The 19,222-nt window shown below is 45.2% G+C and overlaps 19 non-coding genes across 19 annotated transcripts; all 19 read left to right on the forward strand.

The window, feature by feature from the left end:
- Positions 1-99: 99 nt before the first annotated feature.
- On the forward strand, positions 100-214 carry LOC147677001 (U5 spliceosomal RNA). Its single transcript, XR_015302817.1, has one exon. It is a non-coding gene; the product is annotated as a U5 spliceosomal RNA (small nuclear RNA).
- Positions 215-1,111: 897 nt separating this feature from the next.
- Positions 1,112-1,226, forward strand: LOC147677002 (U5 spliceosomal RNA). Its single transcript, XR_015302914.1, has one exon. It is a non-coding gene; the product is annotated as a U5 spliceosomal RNA (small nuclear RNA).
- An 897-nt stretch (positions 1,227-2,123) lies between these two features.
- On the forward strand, positions 2,124-2,238 carry LOC147677003 (U5 spliceosomal RNA). Its single transcript, XR_015302818.1, has one exon. It is a non-coding gene; the product is annotated as a U5 spliceosomal RNA (small nuclear RNA).
- An 897-nt stretch (positions 2,239-3,135) lies between these two features.
- LOC147677004 (U5 spliceosomal RNA) lies at positions 3,136-3,250 on the forward strand. Its single transcript, XR_015303031.1, has one exon. It is a non-coding gene; the product is annotated as a U5 spliceosomal RNA (small nuclear RNA).
- Positions 3,251-4,146: 896 nt separating this feature from the next.
- LOC147677005 (U5 spliceosomal RNA) lies at positions 4,147-4,261 on the forward strand. The gene has a single exon (XR_015302753.1). It is a non-coding gene; the product is annotated as a U5 spliceosomal RNA (small nuclear RNA).
- An 897-nt stretch (positions 4,262-5,158) lies between these two features.
- LOC147677006 (U5 spliceosomal RNA) lies at positions 5,159-5,273 on the forward strand. The gene has a single exon (XR_015303032.1). It is a non-coding gene; the product is annotated as a U5 spliceosomal RNA (small nuclear RNA).
- Positions 5,274-6,170: 897 nt separating this feature from the next.
- On the forward strand, positions 6,171-6,285 carry LOC147677007 (U5 spliceosomal RNA). Its single transcript, XR_015303033.1, has one exon. It is a non-coding gene; the product is annotated as a U5 spliceosomal RNA (small nuclear RNA).
- Positions 6,286-7,182: 897 nt separating this feature from the next.
- Positions 7,183-7,297, forward strand: LOC147677008 (U5 spliceosomal RNA). The gene has a single exon (XR_015303034.1). It is a non-coding gene; the product is annotated as a U5 spliceosomal RNA (small nuclear RNA).
- Positions 7,298-8,194: 897 nt separating this feature from the next.
- On the forward strand, positions 8,195-8,309 carry LOC147677009 (U5 spliceosomal RNA). Its single transcript, XR_015303035.1, has one exon. It is a non-coding gene; the product is annotated as a U5 spliceosomal RNA (small nuclear RNA).
- Positions 8,310-9,206: 897 nt separating this feature from the next.
- LOC147677010 (U5 spliceosomal RNA) lies at positions 9,207-9,321 on the forward strand. The gene has a single exon (XR_015303036.1). It is a non-coding gene; the product is annotated as a U5 spliceosomal RNA (small nuclear RNA).
- An 897-nt stretch (positions 9,322-10,218) lies between these two features.
- LOC147677011 (U5 spliceosomal RNA) lies at positions 10,219-10,333 on the forward strand. Its single transcript, XR_015302931.1, has one exon. It is a non-coding gene; the product is annotated as a U5 spliceosomal RNA (small nuclear RNA).
- Positions 10,334-11,230: 897 nt separating this feature from the next.
- LOC147677012 (U5 spliceosomal RNA) lies at positions 11,231-11,345 on the forward strand. Its single transcript, XR_015303037.1, has one exon. It is a non-coding gene; the product is annotated as a U5 spliceosomal RNA (small nuclear RNA).
- An 897-nt stretch (positions 11,346-12,242) lies between these two features.
- LOC147677013 (U5 spliceosomal RNA) lies at positions 12,243-12,357 on the forward strand. Its single transcript, XR_015302781.1, has one exon. It is a non-coding gene; the product is annotated as a U5 spliceosomal RNA (small nuclear RNA).
- An 897-nt stretch (positions 12,358-13,254) lies between these two features.
- Positions 13,255-13,369, forward strand: LOC147677014 (U5 spliceosomal RNA). Its single transcript, XR_015303038.1, has one exon. It is a non-coding gene; the product is annotated as a U5 spliceosomal RNA (small nuclear RNA).
- An 897-nt stretch (positions 13,370-14,266) lies between these two features.
- Positions 14,267-14,381, forward strand: LOC147677015 (U5 spliceosomal RNA). The gene has a single exon (XR_015302642.1). It is a non-coding gene; the product is annotated as a U5 spliceosomal RNA (small nuclear RNA).
- An 897-nt stretch (positions 14,382-15,278) lies between these two features.
- On the forward strand, positions 15,279-15,393 carry LOC147677016 (U5 spliceosomal RNA). The gene has a single exon (XR_015302739.1). It is a non-coding gene; the product is annotated as a U5 spliceosomal RNA (small nuclear RNA).
- An 897-nt stretch (positions 15,394-16,290) lies between these two features.
- Positions 16,291-16,405, forward strand: LOC147677017 (U5 spliceosomal RNA). The gene has a single exon (XR_015303039.1). It is a non-coding gene; the product is annotated as a U5 spliceosomal RNA (small nuclear RNA).
- Positions 16,406-17,302: 897 nt separating this feature from the next.
- LOC147677018 (U5 spliceosomal RNA) lies at positions 17,303-17,417 on the forward strand. Its single transcript, XR_015303040.1, has one exon. It is a non-coding gene; the product is annotated as a U5 spliceosomal RNA (small nuclear RNA).
- Positions 17,418-18,314: 897 nt separating this feature from the next.
- On the forward strand, positions 18,315-18,429 carry LOC147677019 (U5 spliceosomal RNA). The gene has a single exon (XR_015303041.1). It is a non-coding gene; the product is annotated as a U5 spliceosomal RNA (small nuclear RNA).
- The last annotated feature ends 793 nt before the right edge of the window (positions 18,430-19,222 follow it).

Here is a 19,222-nt window from a genome sequence, read left to right on the forward strand (position 1 = left end):
TCTTTTTTTAGAGGCTGCAAATACCTCTCAGGTCCTCACCCTCGCAATGATAGGGTCTTTGATCTGGTGCCTCTAACCCCCAGAGAGCCATATTCTAACTTACTCTGGTTTCTCTTCAAAACGAAAAAATCTTTCGCCTTTTACTAAAGATTTTCGTGTAGAGGAACATTTACGAGTTTATTCAATTTTTTTAAGCCTTACCACAGGTGAGGCTGTTTATCATTTGTTTAAAAGAAAAGCATTAGAAGTTGGGGAATATTTAGGAGTTGTCTGCTACTGTTATAAGGGAACATGAGCTTGGTGTTTTATTCCTGATCTCTCTGCTTGCTCATTTGCATAGACAGAGTGTAGGAGAGGTGCATCATGGGAAAGAGCTTGGGCAGTGCATGAGATTGCTTTTCCTTGACTATCTTGAAACTGCACGATAGCAGGCAGTGTATTTTCTCTTTTCTCAACATTCCTGCTGCCAGAGGCCAGACGTCACTCTCCTTTTAAAAGGTGGCACCAAGAGTCATGCTGCGCTTTTCATAGGGCTTGCCCGTTATTTGTGCCTGTTGGGGTGCCCTTAGAGGGTGGCCAATCCTGAGTCAGATTCCTCTCAGGTACACTTGAAGGGGCTCGTTTGTCTTGTTTCATGTGCCTCCAGCCTAGACAGATCTATACTTATATATTCAGCTTTAATGAAAATACGTGTGAAAAAGGGACTTAAAGTGCATGGCTATTTGCATAGAACAGTGGTGGCTCACAGCCTATCGATTGGAGGGATGGTGGGGAAAGCGTAAAATCGTTGGGGACGAAAGTCCTACAGTGGCACTTCAGTGAAAGCCTGATTCACGCTTCCCGTTCCCCTTGCCCAGCAGCCCCGACACCTCCTAATGAGCTGAGGTGTGTACAAAAAGAATTTGCATATTCCCAGGCAGACACTTGGAACTGCCCACCTTTTTGCTTTTCTGTGCTTTGAGCAGAGACTCTGAAGTTTGATCCTGTTTCCCTCACCGGCCTAGTTCTTGCCCTCTTTTTTAGAGGCTGCAAATACCTCTCAGGTCCTCACCCTCGCAATGATAGGGTCTTTGATCTGGTGCCTCTAACCCCCAGAGAGCCATATTCTAACTTACTCTGGTTTCTCTTCAAAACGAAAAAATCTTACGCCTTTTACTAAAGATTTCCGTGGAGAGGAACATTTACGAGTTTATTCAATTTTTTTAAGCCTTACCACAGGTGAGGCTGTTTATCATTTGTTTAAAAGAAAAGCATTAGAAGTTGGGGAATATTTAGGAGTTGTCTGCTACTGTTATAAGGGAACATGAGCTTGGTGTTTTATTCCTGATCTCTCTGCTTGCTCATTTGCATAGACAGAGTGTAGGAGAGGTGCATCATGGGAAAGAGCTTGGGCAGTGCATGAGATTGCTTTTCCTTGAATATCTTGAAACTGCACGATAGCAGGCAGTGTATTTTCTCTTTTCTCAACATTCCTGCTGCCAGAGGCCAGACGTCACTCTCCTTTTAAAAGGTGGCACCAAGAGTCATGCTGCGCTTTTCATAGGGCTTGCCCGTTATTTGTGCCTGTTGGGGTGCCCTTAGAGGGTGGCCAATCCTGAGTCAGATTCCTCTCAGGTACACTTGAAGGGGCTCGTTTGTCTTGTTTCATGTGCCTCCAGCCTAGACAGATCTATACTTATATATTCAGCTTTAATGAAAATACGTGTGAAATAGGGACTTAAAGTGCATTGCTATTTGCATAGAACAGTGGTGGCTCACAGCCTATCGATTGGAGGGATGGTGGGGAAAGCGTAAAATCGTTGGGGACGAAAGTCCTACAGTGCCACTTCAGTGAAAGCCTGATTCACGCTTCCCGTTCCCCTTGCCCAGCAGCCCCGACACCTCCTAATGAGTTGAGGTGTGTACAAAAAGAATTTGCATATTCCCAGGCAGACACTTGGAACTGCCCACCTTTTTGCTTTTCTGTGCTGTGAGCAGAGACTCTGAAGTTTGATCCTGTTTCCCTCACCGGCCTAGTTCTTGCCCTCTTTTTTAGAGGCTGCAAATACCTCTCAGGTCCTCACCCTCGCAATGATAGGGTCTTTGATCTGGTGCCTCTAACCCCCAGAGAGCCATATTCTAACTTACTCTGGTTTCTCTTCAAAACGAAAAAATCTTTCGCCTTTTACTAAAGATTTTCGTGTAGAGGAACATTTACGAGTTTATTCAATTTTTTTAAGCCTTACCACAGGTGAGGCTGTTTATCATTTGTTTAAAAGAAAAGCATTAGAAGTTGGGGAATATTTAGGAGTTGTCTGCTACTGTTATAAGGGAACATGAGCTTGGTGTTTTATTCCTGATCTCTCTGCTTGCTCATTTGCATAGACAGAGTGTAGGAGAGGTGCATCATGGGAAAGAGCTTGGGCAGTGCATGAGATTGCTTTTCCTTGACTATCTTGAAACTGCACGATAGCAGGCAGTGTATTTTCTCTTTTCTCAACATTCCTGCTGCCAGTGGCCAGACGTCACTCTCCTTTTAAAAGGTGGCACCAAGAGTCATGCTGCGCTTTTCATAGGGCTTGCCCGTTATTTGTGCCTGTTGGGGTGCCCTTAGAGGGTGGCCAATCCTGAGTCAGATTCCTCTCAGGTACACTTGAAGGGGCTCGTTTGTCTTGTTTCATGTGCCTCCAGCCTAGACAGATCTATACTTATATATTCAGCTTTAATGAAAATACGTGTGAAAAAGGGACTTAAAGTGCATGGCTATTTGCATAGAACAGTGGTGGCTCACAGCCTATCGATTGGAGGGATGGTGGGGAAAGCGTAAAATCGTTGGGGACGAAAGTCCTACAGTGCCACTTCAGTGAAAGCCTGATTCACGCTTCCCGTTCCCCTTGCCCAGCAGCCCCGACACCTCCTAATGAGCTGAGGTGTGTACAAAAAGAATTTGCATATTCCCAGGCAGACACTTGGAACTGCCCACCTTTTTGCTTTTCTGTGCTTTGAGCAGAGACTCTGAAGTTTGATCCTGTTTCCCTCACCGGCCTAGTTCTTGCCCTCTTTTTTAGAGGCTGCAAATACCTCTCAGGTCCTCACCCTCGCAATGATAGGGTCTTTGATCTGGTGCCTCTAACCCCCAGAGAGCCATATTCTAACTTACTCTGGTTTCTCTTCAAAACGAAAAAATCTTTCGCCTTTTACTAAAGATTTCCGTGGAGAGGAACATTTACGAGTTTATTCAATTTTTTTAAGCCTTACCACAGGTGAGGCTGTTTATCATTTGTTTAAAAGAAAAGCATTAGAAGTTGGGGAATATTTAGGAGTTGTCTGCTACTGTTATAAGGGAACATGAGCTTGGTGTTTATTCCTGATCTCTCTGCTTGCTCATTTGCATAGACAGAGTGTAGGAGAGGTGCATCATGGGAAAGAGCTTGGGCAGTGCATGAGATTGCTTTTCCTTGACTATCTTGAAACTGCACGATAGCAGGCAGTGTATTTTCTCTTTTCTCAACATTCCTGCTGCCAGAGGCCAGACGTCACTCTCCTTTTAAAAGGTGGCACCAAGAGTCATGCTGCGCTTTTCATAGGACTTGCCCGTTATTTGTGCCTGTTGGGGTGCCCTTAGAGGGTGGCCAATCCTGAGTCAGATTTCTCTCAGGTACACTTGAAGGGGCTCGTTTGTCTTGTTTCATGTGCCTCCAGCCTAGACAGATCTATACTTATATATTCAGCTTTAATGAAAATACGTGTGAAAAAGGGACTTAAAGTGCATGGCTATTTGCATAGAACAGTGGTGGCTCACAGCCTATCGATTGGAGGGATGGTGGGGAAAGCGTAAAATCGTTGGGGACGAAAGTCCTACAGTGCCACTTCAGTGAAAGCCTGATTCACGCTTCCCGTTCCCCTTGCCCAGCAGCCCCGACACCTCCTAATGAGCTGAGGTGTGTACAAAAAGAATTTGCATATTCCCAGGCAGACACTTGGAACTGCCCACCTTTTTGCTTTTCTGTGCTGTGAGCAGAGACTCTGAAGTTTGATCCTGTTTCCCTCACCGGCCTAGTTCTTGCCCTCTTTTTTAGAGGCTGCAAATACCTCTCAGGTCCTCACCCTCGCAATGATAGGGTCTTTGATCTGGTGCCTCTAACCCCCAGAGAGCCATATTCTAACTTACTCTGGTTTCTCTTCAAAACGAAAAAATCTTTCACCTTTTACTAAAGATTTCCGTGGAGAGGAACATTTACGAGTTTATTCAATTTTTTTAAGCCTTACCACAGGTGAGGCTGTTTATCATTTGTTTAAAAGAAAAGCATTAGAAGTTGGGGAATATTTAGAAGTTGTCTGCTACTGTTATAAGGGAACATGAGCTTGGTGTTTTATTCCTGATCTCTCTGCTTGCTCATTTGCATAGACAGAGTGTAGGAGAGGTGCATCATGGGAAAGAGCTTGGGCAGTGCATGAGATTGCTTTTCCTTGACTATCTTGAAACTGCACGATAGCAGGCAGTGTATTTTCTCTTTTCTCAACATTCCTGCTGCCAGAGGCCAGACGTCACTCTCCTTTTAAAAGGTGGCACCAAGAGTCATGCTGCGCTTTTCATAGGACTTGCCCGTTATTTGTGCCTGTTGGGGTGCCCTTAGAGGGTGGCCAATCCTGAGTCAGATTCCTCTCAGGTACACTTGAAGGGGCTCGTTTGTCTTGTTTTATGTGCCTCCAGCCTAGACAGATCTATACTTATATATTCAGCTTTAATGAAAATACGTGTGAAAAAGGGACTTAAAGTGCATGGCTATTTGCATAGAACAGTGGTGGCTCACAGCCTATCGATTGGAGGGATGGTGGGGAAAGCGTAAAATCGTTGGGGACGAAAGTCCTACAGTGCCACTTCAGTGAAAGCCTGATTCACGCTTCCCGTTCCCCTTGCCCAGCAGCCCCGACACCTCCTAATGAGCTGAGGTGTGTACAAAAAGAATTTGCATATTCCCAGGCAGACACTTGGAACTGCCCACCTTTTTGCTTTTCTGTGCTGTGAGCAGAGACTCTGAAGTTTGATCCTGTTTCCCTCACCGGCCTAGTTCTTGCCCTCTTTTTTAGAGGCTGCAAATACCTCTCAGGTCCTCACCCTCGCAATGATAGGGTCTTTGATCTGGTGCCTCTAACCCCCAGAGAGCCATATTCTAACTTACTCTGGTTTCTCTTCAAAACGAAAAAATCTTTCGCCTTTTACTAAAGATTTCCGTGGAGAGGAACATTTACGAGTTTATTCAATTTTTTTAAGCCTTACCACAGGTGAGGCTGTTTATCATTTGTTTAAAAGAAAAGCATTAGAAGTTGGGGAATATTTAGGAGTTGTCTGCTACTGTTATAAGGGAACATGAGCTTGGTGTTTTATTCCTGATCTCTCTGCTTGCTCATTTGCATAGACAGAGTGTAGGAGAGGTGCATCATGGGAAAGAGCTTGGGCAGTGCATGAGATTGCTTTTCCTTGACTATCTTGAAACTGCACGATAGCAGGCAGTGTATTTTCTCTTTTCTCAACATTCCTGCTGCCAGAGGCCAGACGTCACTCTCCTTTTAAAAGGTGGCACCAAGAGTCATGCTGCGCTTTTCATAGGGCTTGCCTGTTATTTGTGCCTGTTGGGGTGCCCTTAGAGGGTGGCCAATCCTGAGTCAGATTCCTCTCAGGTACACTTGAAGGGGCTCGTTTGTCTTGTTTCATGTGCCTCCAGCCTAGACAGATCTATACTTATATATTCAGCTTTAATGAAAATACGTGTGAAAAAGGGACTTAAAGTGCATGGCTATTTGCATAGAACAGTGGTGGCTCACAGCCTATCGATTGGAGGGATGGTGGGGAAAGCGTAAAATCGTTGGGGACGAAAGTCCTACAGTGCCACTTCAGTGAAAGCCTGATTCACGCTTCCCGTTCCCCTTGCCCAGCAGCCCCGACACCTCCTAATGAGCTGAGGTGTGTACAAAAAGAATTTGCATATTCCCAGGCAGACACTTGGAACTGCCCACCTTTTTGCTTTTCTGTGCTTTGAGCAGAGACTCTGAAGTTTGATCCTGTTTCCCTCACCGGCCTAGTTCTTGCCCTCTTTTTTAGAGGCTGCAAATACCTCTCAGGTCCTCACCCTCGCAATGATAGGGTCTTTGATCTGGTGCCTCTAACCCCCAGAGAGCCATATTCTAACTTACTCTGGTTTCTCTTCAAAACGAAAAAATCTTTCGCCTTTTACTAAAGATTTCCGTGGAGAGGAACATTTACGAGTTTATTCAATTTTTTTAAGCCTTACCACAGGTGAGGCTGTTTATCATTTGTTTAAAAGAAAAGCATTAGAAGTTGGGGAATATTTAGGAGTTGTCTGCTACTGTTATAAGGGAACATGAGCTTGGTGTTTTATTCCTGATCTTTCTGCTTGCTCATTTGCATAGACAGAGTGTAGGAGAGGTGCATCATGGGAAAGAGCTTGGGCAGTGCATGAGATTGCTTTTCCTTGACTATCTTGAAACTGCACGATAGCAGGCAGTGTATTTTCTCTTTTCTCAACATTCCTGCTGCCAGAGGCCAGACGTCACTCTCCTTTTAAAAGGTGGCACCAAGAGTCATGCTGTGCTTTTCATAGGGCTTGCCCGTTATTTGTGCCTGTTGGGGTGCCCTTAGAGGGTGGCCAATCCTGAGTCAGATTCCTCTCAGGTACACTTGAAGGGGCTCGTTTGTCTTGTTTCATGTGCCTCCAGCCTAGACAGATCTATACTTATATATTCAGCTTTAATGAAAATACGTGTGAAAAAGGGACTTAAAGTGCATGGCTATTTGCATAGAACAGTGGTGGCTCACAGCCTATCGATTGGAGGGATGGTGGGGAAAGCGTAAAATCGTTGGGGACGAAAGTCCTACAGTGCCACTTCAGTGAAAGCCTGATTCACGCTTCCCGTTCCCCTTGCCCAGCAGCCCCGACACCTCCTAATGAGCTGAGGTGTGTACAAAAAGAATTTGCATATTCCCAGGCAGACACTTGGAACTGCCCACCTTTTTGCTTTTCTGTGCTTTGAGCAGAGACTCTGAAGTTTGATCCTGTTTCCCTCACCGGCCTAGTTCTTGCCCTCTTTTTTAGAGGCTGCAAATACCTCTCAGGTCCTCACCCTCGCAATGATAGGGTCTTTGATCTGGTGCCTCTAACCCCCAGAGAGCCATATTCTAACTTACTCTGGTTTCTCTTCAAAACGAAAAAATCTTTCGCCTTTTACTAAAGATTTCCGTGGAGAGGAACATTTACGAGTTTATTCAATTTTTTTAAGCCTTACCACAGGTGAGGCTGTTTATCATTTGTTTAAAAGAAAAGCATTAGAAGTTGGGGAATATTTAGGAGTTGTCTGCTACTGTTATAAGGGAACATGAGCTTGGTGTTTTATTCCTGATCTCTCTGCTTGCTCATTTGCATAGACAGAGTGTAGGAGAGGTGCATCATGGAAAAGAGCTTGGGCAGTGCATGAGATTGCTTTTCCTTGACTATCTTGAAACTGCACGATAGCAGGCAGTGTATTTTCTCTTTTCTCAACATTCCTGCTGCCAGAGGCCAGACGTCACTCTCCTTTTAAAAGGTGGCACCAAGAGTCATGCTGCGCTTTTCATAGGGCTTGCCCGTTATTTGTGCCTGTTGGGGTGCCCTTAGAGGGTGGCCAATCCTGAGTCAGATTCCTCTCAGGTACACTTGAAGGGGCTCGTTTGTCTTGTTTCATGTGCCTCCAGCCTAGACAGATCTATACTTATATATTCAGCTTTAATGAAAATACGTGTGAAAAAGGGACTTAAAGTGCATGGCTATTTGCATAGAACAGTGGTGGCTCACAGCCTATCGATTGGAGGGATGGTGGGGAAAGCGTAAAATCGTTGGGGACGAAAGTCCTACAGTGCCACTTCAGTGAAAGCCTGATTCACGCTTCCCGTTCCCCTTGCCCAGCAGCCCCGACACCTCCTAATGAGCTGAGGTGTGTACAAAAAGAATTTGCATATTCCCAGGCAGACACTTGGAACTGCCCACCTTTTTGCTTTTCTGTGCTTTGAGCAGAGACTCTGAAGTTTGATCCTGTTTCCCTCACCGGCCTAGTTCTTGCCCTCTTTTTTAGAGGCTGCAAATACCTCTCAGGTCCTCACCCTCGCAATGATAGGGTCTTTGATCTGGTGCCTCTAACCCCCAGAGAGCCATATTCTAACTTACTCTGGTTTCTCTTCAAAACGAAAAAATCTTTCGCCTTTTACTAAAGATTTCCGTGGAGAGGAACATTTACGAGTTTATTCAATTTTTTTAAGCCTTACCACAGGTGAGGCTGTTTATCATTTGTTTAAAAGAAAAGCATTAGAAGTTGGGGAATATTTAGGAGTTGTCTGCTTCTGTTATAAGGGAACATGAGCTTGGTGTTTTATTCCTGATCTCTCTGCTTGCTCATTTGCATAGACAGAGTGTAGGAGAGGTGCATCATGGGAAAGAGCTTGGGCAGTGCATGAGATTGCTTTTCCTTGCTTATCTTGAAACTGCACGATAGCAGGCAGTGTATTTTCTCTTTTCTCAACATTCCTGCTGCCAGAGGCCAGACGTCACTCTCCTTTTAAAAGGTGGCACCAAGAGTCATGATGCGCTTTTCATAGGGCTTGCCCGTTATTTGTGCCTGTTGGGGTGCCCTTAGAGGGTGGCCAATCCTGAGTCAGATTCCTCTCAGGTACACTTGAAGGGGCTCGTTTGTCTTGTTTCATGTGCCTCCAGCCTAGACAGATCTATACTTATATATTCAGCTTTAATGAAAATACGTGTGAAAAAGGGACTTAAAGTGCATGGCTATTTGCATAGAACAGTGGTGGCTCACAGCCTATCGATTGGAGGGATGGTGGGGAAAGCGTAAAATCGTTGGGGACGAAAGTCCTACAGTGCCACTTCAGTGAAAGCCTGATTCACGCTTCCCGTTCCCCTTGCCCAGCAGCCCCGACACCTCCTAATGAGCTGAGGTGTGTACAAAAAGAATTTGCATATTCCCAGGCAGACACTTGGAACTGCCCACCTTTTTGCTTTTCTGTGCTTTGAGCAGAGACTCTGAAGTTTGATCCTGTTTCCCTCACCGGCCTAGTTCTTGCCCTCTTTTTTAGAGGCTGCAAATACCTCTCAGGTCCTCACCCTCGCAATGATAGGGTCTTTGATCTGGTGCCTCTAACCCCCAGAGAGCCATATTCTAACTTACTCTGGTTTCTCTTCAAAACGAAAAAATCTTTCGCCTTTTACTAAAGATTTCCGTGGAGAGGAACATTTACGAGTTTATTCAATTTTTTTAAGCCTTACCACAGGTGAGGCTGTTTATCATTTGTTTAAAAGAAAAGCATTAGAAGTTGGGGAATATTTAGGAGTTGTCTGCTACTGTTATAAGGGAACATGAGCTTGGTGTTTTATTCCTGATCTCTCTGCTTGCTCATTTGCATAGACAGAGTGTAGGAGAGGTGCATCATGGAAAAGAGCTTGGGCAGTGCATGAGATTGCTTTTCCTTGACTATCTTGAAACTGCACGATAGCAGGCAGTGTATTTTCTCTTTTCTCAACATTCCTGCTGCCAGAGGCCAGACGTCACTCTCCTTTTAAAAGGTGGCACCAAGAGTCATGCTGCGCTTTTCATAGGGCTTGCCCGTTATTTGTGCCTGTTGGGGTGCCCTTAGAGGGTGGCCAATCCTGAGTCAGATTCCTCTCAGGTACACTTGAAGGGGCTCGTTTGTCTTGTTTCATGTGCCTCCAGCCTAGACAGATCTATACTTATATATTCAGCTTTAATGAAAATACGTGTGAAAAAGGGACTTAAAGTGCATGGCTATTTGCATAGAACAGTGGTGGCTCACAGCCTATCGATTGGAGGGATGGTGGGGAAAGCGTAAAATCGTTGGGGACGAAAGTCCTACAGTGCCACTTCAGTGAAAGCCTGATTCACGCTTCCCGTTCCCCTTGCCCAGCAGCCCCGACACCTCCTAATGAGCTGAGGTGTGTACAAAAAGAATTTGCATATTCCCAGGCAGACACTTGGAACTGCCCACCTTTTTGCTTTTCTGTGCTGTGAGCAGAGACTCTGAAGTTTGATCCTGTTTCCCTCACCGGCCTAGTTCTTGCCCTCTTTTTTAGAGGCTGCAAATACCTCTCAGGTCCTCACCCTCGCAATGATAGGGTCTTTGATCTGGTGCCTCTAACCCCCAGAGAGCCATATTCTAACTTACTCTGGTTTCTCTTCAAAATGAAAAAATCTTACGCCTTTTACTAAAGATTTCCGTGGAGAGGAACATTTACGAGTTTATTCAATTTTTTTAAGCCTTACCACAGGTGAGGCTGTTTATCATTTGTTTAAAAGAAAAGCATTAGAAGTTGGGGAATATTTAGGAGTTGTCTGCTACTGTTATAAGGGAACATGAGCTTGGTGTTTTATTCCTGATCTCTCTGCTTGCTCATTTGCATAGACAGAGTGTAGGAGAGGTGCATCATGGGAAAGAGCTTGGGCAGTGCATGAGATTGCTTTTCCTTGAATATCTTGAAACTGCACGATAGCAGGCAGTGTATTTTCTCTTTTCTCAACATTCCTGCTGCCAGAGGCCAGACGTCACTCTCCTTTTAAAAGGTGGCACCAAGAGTCATGCTGCGCTTTTCATAGGGCTTGCCCGTTATTTGTGCCTGTTGGGGTGCCCTTAGAGGGTGGCCAATCCTGAGTCAGATTCCTCTCAGGTACACTTGAAGGGGCTCGTTTGTCTTGTTTCATGTGCCTCCAGCCTAGACAGATCTATACTTATATATTCAGCTTTAATGAAAATACGTGTGAAAAAGGGACTTAAAGTGCATGGCTATTTGCATAGAACAGTGGTGGCTCACAGCCTATCGATTGGAGGGATGGTGGGGAAAGCGTAAAATCGTTGGGGACGAAAGTCCTACAGTGCCACTTCAGTGAAAGCCTGATTCACGCTGCCCGTTCCCCTTGCCCAGCAGCCCCGACACCTCCTAATGAGCTGAGGTGTGTACAAAAAGAATTTGCATATTCCCAGGCAGACACTTGGAACTGCCCACCTTTTTGCTTTTCTGTGCTTTGAGCAGAGACTCTGAAGTTTGATCCTGTTTCCCTCACCGGCCTAGTTCTTGCCCTCTTTTTTAGAGGCTGCAAATACCTCTCAGGTCCTCACCCTCGCAATGATAGGGTCTTTGATCTGGTGCCTCTAACCCCCAGAGAGCCATATTCTAACTTACTCTGGTTTCTCTTCAAAACGAAAAAATCTTTCGCCTTTTACTAAAGATTTCCGTGGAGAGGAACATTTACGAGTTTATTCAATTTTTTTAAGCCTTACCACAGGTGAGGCTGTTTATCATTTGTTTAAAAGAAAAGCATTAGAAGTTGGGGAATATTTAGGAGTTGTCTGCTACTGTTATAAGGGAACATGAGCTTGGTGTTTTATTCCTGATCTCTCTGCTTGCTCATTTGCATAGACAGAGTGTAGGAGAGGTGCATCATGGGAAAGAGCTTGGGCAGTGCATGAGATTGCTTTTCCTTGACTATCTTGAAACTGCACGATAGCAGGCAGTGTATTTTCTCTTTTCTCAACATTCCTGCTGCCAGAGGCCAGACGTCACTCTCCTTTTAAAAGGTGGCACCAAGAGTCATGCTGCGCTTTTCATAGGACTTGCCCGTTATTTGTGCCTGTTGGGGTGCCCTTAGAGGGTGGCCAATCCTGAGTCAGATTCCTCTCAGGTACACTTGAAGGGGCTCGTTTGTCTTGTTTCATGTGCCTCCAGCCTAGACAGATCTATACTTATATATTCAGCTTTAATGAAAATACGTGTGAAAAAGGGACTTAAAGTGCATGGCTATTTGCATAGAACAGTGGTGGCTCACAGCCTATCGATTGGAGGGATGGTGGGGAAAGCGTAAAATCGTTGGGGACGAAAGTCCTACAGTGCCACTTCAGTGAAAGCCTGATTCACGCTTCCCGTTCCCCTTGCCCAGCAGCCCCGACACCTCCTAATGAGCTGAGGTGTGTACAAAAAGAATTTGCATATTCCCAGGCAGACACTTGGAACTGCCCACCTTTTTGCTTTTCTGTGCTTTGAGCAGAGACTCTGAAGTTTGATCCTGTTTCCCTCACCGGCCTAGTTCTTGCCCTCTTTTTTAGAGGCTGCAAATACCTCTCAGGTCCTCACCCTCGCAATGATAGGGTCTTTGATCTGGTGCCTCTAACCCCCAGAGAGCCATATTCTAACTTACTCTGGTTTCTCTTCAAAACGAAAAAATCTTTCGCCTTTAACTAAAGATTTCCGTGGAGAGGAACATTTACGAGTTTATTCAATTTTTTTAAGCCTTACCACAGGTGAGGCTGTTTATCATTTGTTTAAAAGAAAAGCATTAGAAGTTGGGGAATATTTAGGAGTTGTCTGCTACTGTTATAAGGGAACATGAGCTTGGTGTTTTATTCCTGATCTCTCTGCTTGCTCATTTGCATAGACAGAGTGTAGGAGAGGTGCATCATGGGAAAGAGCTTGGGCAGTGCATGAGATTGCTTTTCCTTGACTATCTTGAAACTGCACGATAGCAGGCAGTGTATTTTCTCTTTTCTCAACATTCCTGCTGCCAGAGGCCAGACGTCACTCTCCTTTTAAAAGGTGGCACCAAGAGTCATGCTGCGCTTTTCATAGGACTTGCCCGTTATTTGTGCCTGTTGGGGTGCCCTTAGAGGGTGGCCAATCCTGAGTCAGATTCCTCTCAGGTACACTTGAAGGGGCTCGTTTGTCTTGTTTCATGTGCCTCCAGCCTAGACAGATCTATACTTATATATTCAGCTTTAATGAAAATACGTGTGAAAAAGGGACTTAAAGTGCATGGCTATTTGCATAGAACAGTGGTGGCTCACAGCCTATCGATTGGAGGGATGGTGGGGAAAGCGTAAAATCGTTGGGGACGAAAGTCCTACAGTGCCACTTCAGTGAAAGCCTGATTCACGCTTCCCGTTCCCCTTGCCCAGCAGCCCCGACACCTCCTAATGAGCTGAGGTGTGTACAAAAAGAATTTGCATATTCCCAGGCAGACACTTGGAACTGCCCACCTTTTTGCTTTTCTGTGCTGTGAGCAGAGACTCTGAAGTTTGATCCTGTTTCCCTCACCGGCCTAGTTCTTGCCCTCTTTTTTAGAGGCTGCAAATACCTCTCAGGTCCTCACCCTCGCAATGATAGGGTCTTTGATCTGGTGCCTCTAACCCCCAGAGAGCCATATTCTAACTTACTCTGGTTTCTCTTCAAAACGAAAAAATCTTTCGCCTTTTACTAAAGATTTCCGTGGAGAGGAACATTTACGAGTTTATTCAATTTTTTTAAGCCTTACCACAGGTGAGGCTGTTTATCATTTGTTTAAAAGAAAAGCATTAGAAGTTGGGGAATATTTAGAAGTTGTCTGCTACTGTTATAAGGGAACATGAGCTTGGTGTTTTATTCCTGATCTCTCTGCTTGCTCATTTGCATAGACAGAGTGTAGGAGAGGTGCATCATGGGAAAGAGCTTGGGCAGTGCATGAGATTGCTTTTCCTTGACTATCTTGAAACTGCACGATAGCAGGCAGTGTATTTTCTCTTTTCTCAACATTCCTGCTGCCAGAGGCCAGACGTCACTCTCCTTTTAAAAGGTGGCACCAAGAGTCATGCTGCGCTTTTCATAGGACTTGCCCGTTATTTGTGCCTGTTGGGGTGCCCTTAGAGGGTGGCCAATCCTGAGTCAGATTCCTCTCAGGTACACTTGAAGGGGCTCGTTTGTCTTGTTTCATGTGCCTCCAGCCTAGACAGATCTATACTTATATATTCAGCTTTAATGAAAATACGTGTGAAAAAGGGACTTAAAGTGCATGGCTATTTGCATAGAACAGTGGTGGCTCACAGCCTATCGATTGGAGGGATGGTGGGGAAAGCGTAAAATCGTTGGGGACGAAAGTCCTACAGTGCCACTTCAGTGAAAGCCTGATTCACGCTTCCCGTTCCCCTTGCCCAGCAGCCCCGACACCTCCTAATGAGCTGAGGTGTGTACAAAAAGAATTTGCATATTCCCAGGCAGACACTTGGAACTGCCCACCTTTTTGCTTTTCTGTGCTTTGAGCAGAGACTCTGAAGTTTGATCCTGTTTCCTTCACCGGCCTAGTTCTTGCCCTCTTTTTTAGAGGCTGCAAATACCTCTCAGGTCCTCACCCTCGCAATGATAGGGTCTTTGATCTGGTGCCTCTAACCCCCAGAGAGCCATATTCTAACTTACTCTGGTTTCTCTTCAAAATGAAAAAATCTTTCGCCTTTTACTAAAGATTTCCGTGGAGAGGAACATTTACGAGTTTATTCAATTTTTTTAAGCCTTACCACAGGTGAGGCTGTTTATCATTTGTTTAAAAGAAAAGCATTAGAAGTTGGGGAATATTTAGGAGTTGTCTGCTACTGTTATAAGGGAACATGAGCTTGGTGTTTTATTCCTGATCTCTCTGCTTGCTCATTTGCATAGACAGAGTGTAGGAGAGGTGCATCATGGGAAAGAGCTTGGGCAGTGCATGAGATTGCTTTTCCTTGACTATCTTGAAACTGCACGATAGCAGGCAGTGTATTTTCTCTTTTCTCAACATTCCTGCTGCCAGAGGCCAGACGTCACTCTCCTTTTAAAAGGTGGCACCAAGAGTCATGCTGCGCTTTTCATAGGACTTGCCCGTTATTTGTGCCTGTTGGGGTGCCCTTAGAGGGTGGCCAATCCTGAGTCAGATTCCTCTCAGGTACACTTGAAGGGGCTCGTTTGTCTTGTTTCATGTGCCTCCAGCCTAGACAGATCTATACTTATATATTCAGCTTTAATGAAAATACGTGTGAAAAAGGGACTTAAAGTGCATGGCTATTTGCATAGAACAGTGGTGGCTCACAGCCTATCGATTGGAGGGATGGTGGGGAAAGCGTAAAATCGTTGGGGACGAAAGTCCTACAGTGCCACTTCAGTGAAAGCCTGATTCACGCTTCCCGTTCCCCTTGCCCAGCAGCCCCGACACCTCCTAATGAGCTGAGGTGTGTACAAAAAGAATTTGCATATTCCCAGGCAGACACTTGGAACTGCCCACCTTTTTGCTTTTCTGTGCTGTGAGCAGAGACTCTGAAGTTTGATCCTGTTTCCCTCACCGGCCTAGTTCTTGCCCTCTTTTTTAGAGGCTGCAAATACCTCTCAGGTCCTCACCCTCGCAATGATAGGGTCTTTGATCTGGTGCCTCTAACCCCCAGAGAGCCATATTCTAACTTACTCTGGTTTCTCTTCAAAACGAAAAAATCTTTCGCCTTTTACTAAAGATTTCCGTGGAGAGGAACATTTACGAGTTTATTCAATTTTTTTAAGCCTTACCACAGGTGATGCTGTTTATCATTTGTTTAAAAGAAAAGCATTAGAAGTTGGGGAATATTTAGGAGTTGTCTGCTACTGTTATAAGGGAACATGAGCTTGGTGTTTTATTCCTGATCTCTCTGCTTGCTCATTTGCATAGACAGAGTGTAGGAGAGGTGCATCATGGGAAAGAGCTTGGGCAGTGCATGAGATTGCTTTTCCTTGACTATCTTGAAACTGCACGATAGCAGGCAGTGTATTTTCTCTTTTCTCAACATTCCTGCTGCCAGAGGCCAGACGTCACTCTCCTTTTAAAAGGTGGCACCAAGAGTCATGCTGCGCTTTTCATAGGGCTTGCCCGTTATTTGTGCCTGTTGGGGTGCCCTTAGAGGGTGGCCAATCCTGAGTCAGATTCCTCTCAGGTACACTTGAAGGGGCTCGTTTGTCTTGTTTCATGTGCCTCCAGCCTAGACAGATCTATACTTATATATTCAGCTTTAATGAAAATACGTGTGAAAAAGGGACTTAAAGTGCATGGCTATTTGCATAGAACAGTGGTGGCTCACAGCCTATCGATTGGAGGGATGGTGGGGAAAGCGTAAAATCGTTGGGGACGAAAGTCCTACAGTGCCACTTCAGTGAAAGCCTGATTCACGCTTCCCGTTCCCCTTGCCCAGCAGCCCCGACACCTCCTAATGAGCTGAGGTGTGTACAAAAAGAATTTGCATATTCCCAGGCAGACACTTGGAACTGCCCACCTTTTTGCTTTTCTGTGCTTTGAGCAGAGACTCTGAAGTTTGATCCTGTTTCCCTCACCGGCCTAGTTCTTGCCCTCTTTTTTAGAGGCTGCAAATACCTCTCAGGTCCTCACCCTCGCAATGATAGGGTCTTTGATCTGGTGCCTCTAACCCCCAGAGAGCCATATTCTAACTTACTCTGGTTTCTCTTCAAAACGAAAAAATCTTTCGCCTTTTACTAAAGATTTCCGTGGAGAGGAACATTTACGAGTTTATTCAATTTTTTTAAGCCTTACCACAGGTGAGGCTGTTTATCATTTGTTTAAAAGAAAAGCATTAGAAGTTGGGGAATATTTAGGAGTTGTCTGCTACTGTTATAAGGGAACATGAGCTTGGTGTTTTATTCCTGATCTCTCTGCTTGCTCATTTGCATAGACAGAGTGTAGGAGAGGTGCATCATGGGAAAGAGCTTGGGCAGTGCATGAGATTGCTTTTCCTTGACTATCTTGAAACTGCACGATAGCAGGCAGTGTATTTTCTCTTTTCTCAACATTCCTGCTGCCAGAGGCCAGACGTCACTCTCCTTTTAAAAGGTGGCACCAAGAGTCATGCTGCGCTTTTCATAGGACTTGCCCGTTATTTGTGCCTGTTGGGGTGCCCTTAGAGGGTGGCCAATCCTGAGTCAGATTCCTCTCAGGTACACTTGAAGGGGCTCGTTTGTCTTGTTTCATGTGCCTCCAGCCTAGACAGATCTATACTTATATATTCAGCTTTAATGAAAATACGTGTGAAAAAGGGACTTAAAGTGCATGGCTATTTGCATAGAACAGTGGTGGCTCACAGCCTATCGATTGGAGGGATGGTGGGGAAAGCGTAAAATCGTTGGGGACGAAAGTCCTACAGTGCCACTTCAGTGAAAGCCTGATTCACGCTTCCCGTTCCCCTTGCCCAGCAGCCCCGACACCTCCTAATGAGCTGAGGTGTGTACAAAAAGAATTTGCATATTCCCAGGCAGACACTTGGAACTGCCCACCTTTTTGCTTTTCTGTGCTGTGAGCAGAGACTGTGAAGTTTGATCCTGTTTCCCTCACCGGCCTAGTTCTTGCCCTCTTTTTTAGAGGCTGCAAATACCTCTCAGGTCCTCACCCTCGCAATGATAGGGTCTTTGATCTGGTGCCTCTAACCCCCAGAGAGCCATATTCTAACTTACTCTGGTTTCTCTTCAAAACGAAAAAATCTTTCGCCTTTTACTAAAGATTTCCGTGGAGAGGAACATTTACGAGTTTATTCAATTTTTTTAAGCCTTACCACAGGTGAGGCTGTTTATCATTTGTTTAAAAGAAAAGCATTAGAAGTTGGGGAATATTTAGGAGTTGTCTGCTACTGTTATAAGGGAACATAAGCTTGGTGTTTTATTCCTGATCTCTCTGCTTGCTCATTTGCATAGACAGAGTGTAGGAGAGGTGCATCATGGGAAAGAGCTTGGGCAGTGCATGAGATCGCTTTTCCTTGACTATCTTGAAACTGCACGATAGCAGGCAGTGTATTTTCTCTTTTCTCAACATTCCTGCTGCCAGAGGCCAGACGTCACTCTCCTTTTAAAAGGTGGCACCAAGAGTCATGCTGCGCTTTTCATAGGGCTTGCCCGTTATTTGTGCCTGTTGGGGTGCCCTTAGAGGGTGGCCAATCCTGAGTCAGATTCCTCTCAGGTACACTTGAAGGGGCTCGTTTGTCTTGTTTCATGTGCCTCCAGCCTAGACAGATCTATACTTATATATTCAGCTTTAATGAAAATACGTGTGAAAAAGGGACTTAAAGTGCATGGCTATTTGCATAGAACAGTGGTGGCTCACAGCCTATCGATTGGAGGGATGGTGGGGAAAGCGTAAAATCGTTGGGGACGAAAGTCCTACAGTGCCACTTCAGTGAAAGCCTGATTCACGCTTCCCGTTCCCCTTGCCCAGCAGCCCCGACACCTCCTAATGAGCTGAGGTGTGTACAAAAAGAATTTGCATATTCCCAGGCAGACACTTGGAACTGCCCACCTTTTTGCTTTTCTGTGCTTTGAGCAGAGACTCTGAAGTTTGATCCTGTTTCCCTCACCGGCCTAGTTCTTGCCCTCTTTTTTAGAGGCTGCAAATACCTCTCAGGTCCTCACCCTCGCAATGATAGGGTCTTTGATCTGGTGCCTCTAACCCCCAGAGAGCCATATTCTAACTTACTCTGGTTTCTCTTCAAAACGAAAAAATCTTTCGCCTTTTACTAAAGATTTCCGTGGAGAGGAACATTTACGAGTTTATTCAATTTTTTTAAGCCTTACCACAGGTGAGGCTGTTTATCATTTGTTTAAAAGAAAAGCATTAGAAGTTGGGGAATATTTAGGAGTTGTCTGCTACTGTTATAAAGGAACATGAGCTTGGTGTTTTATTCCTGATCTCTCTGCTTGCTCATTTGCATAGACAGAGTGTAGGAGAGGTGCATCATGGGAAAGAGCTTGGGCAGTGCATGAGATTGCTTTTCCTTGACTATCTTGAAACTGCACGATAGCAGGCAGTGTATTTTCTCTTTTCTCAACATTCCTGCTGCCAGAGGCCAGACGTCACTCTCCTTTTAAAAGGTGGCACCAAGAGTCATGCTGCGCTTTTCATAGGACTTGCCCGTTATTTGTGCCTGTTGGGGTGCCCTTAGAGGGTGGCCAATCCTGAGTCAGATTCCTCTCAGGTACACTTGAAGGGGCTCGTTTGTCTTGTTTCATGTGCCTCCAGCCTAGACAGATCTATACTTATATATTCAGCTTTAATGAAAATACGTGTGAAAAAGGGACTTAAAGTGCATGGCTATTTGCATAGAACAGTGGTGGCTCACAGCCTATCGATTGGAGGGATGGTGGGGAAAGCGTAAAATCGTTGGGGACGAAAGTCCTACAGTGCCACTTCAGTGAAAGCCTGATTCACGCTTCCCGTTCCCCTTGCCCAGCAGCCCCGACACCTCCTAATGAGCTGAGGTGTGTACAAAAAGAATTTGCATATTCCCAGGCAGACACTTGGAACTGCCCACCTTTTTGCTTTTCTGTGCTGTGAGCAGAGACTCTGAAGTTTGATCCTGTTTCCCTCACCGGCCTAGTTC

Source organism: Lissotriton vulgaris, chromosome 12 (assembly GCF_964263255.1).
Source record: "Lissotriton vulgaris chromosome 12, aLisVul1.2, whole genome shotgun sequence".
NCBI lineage: Eukaryota > Metazoa > Chordata > Amphibia > Caudata > Salamandridae > Lissotriton > Lissotriton vulgaris.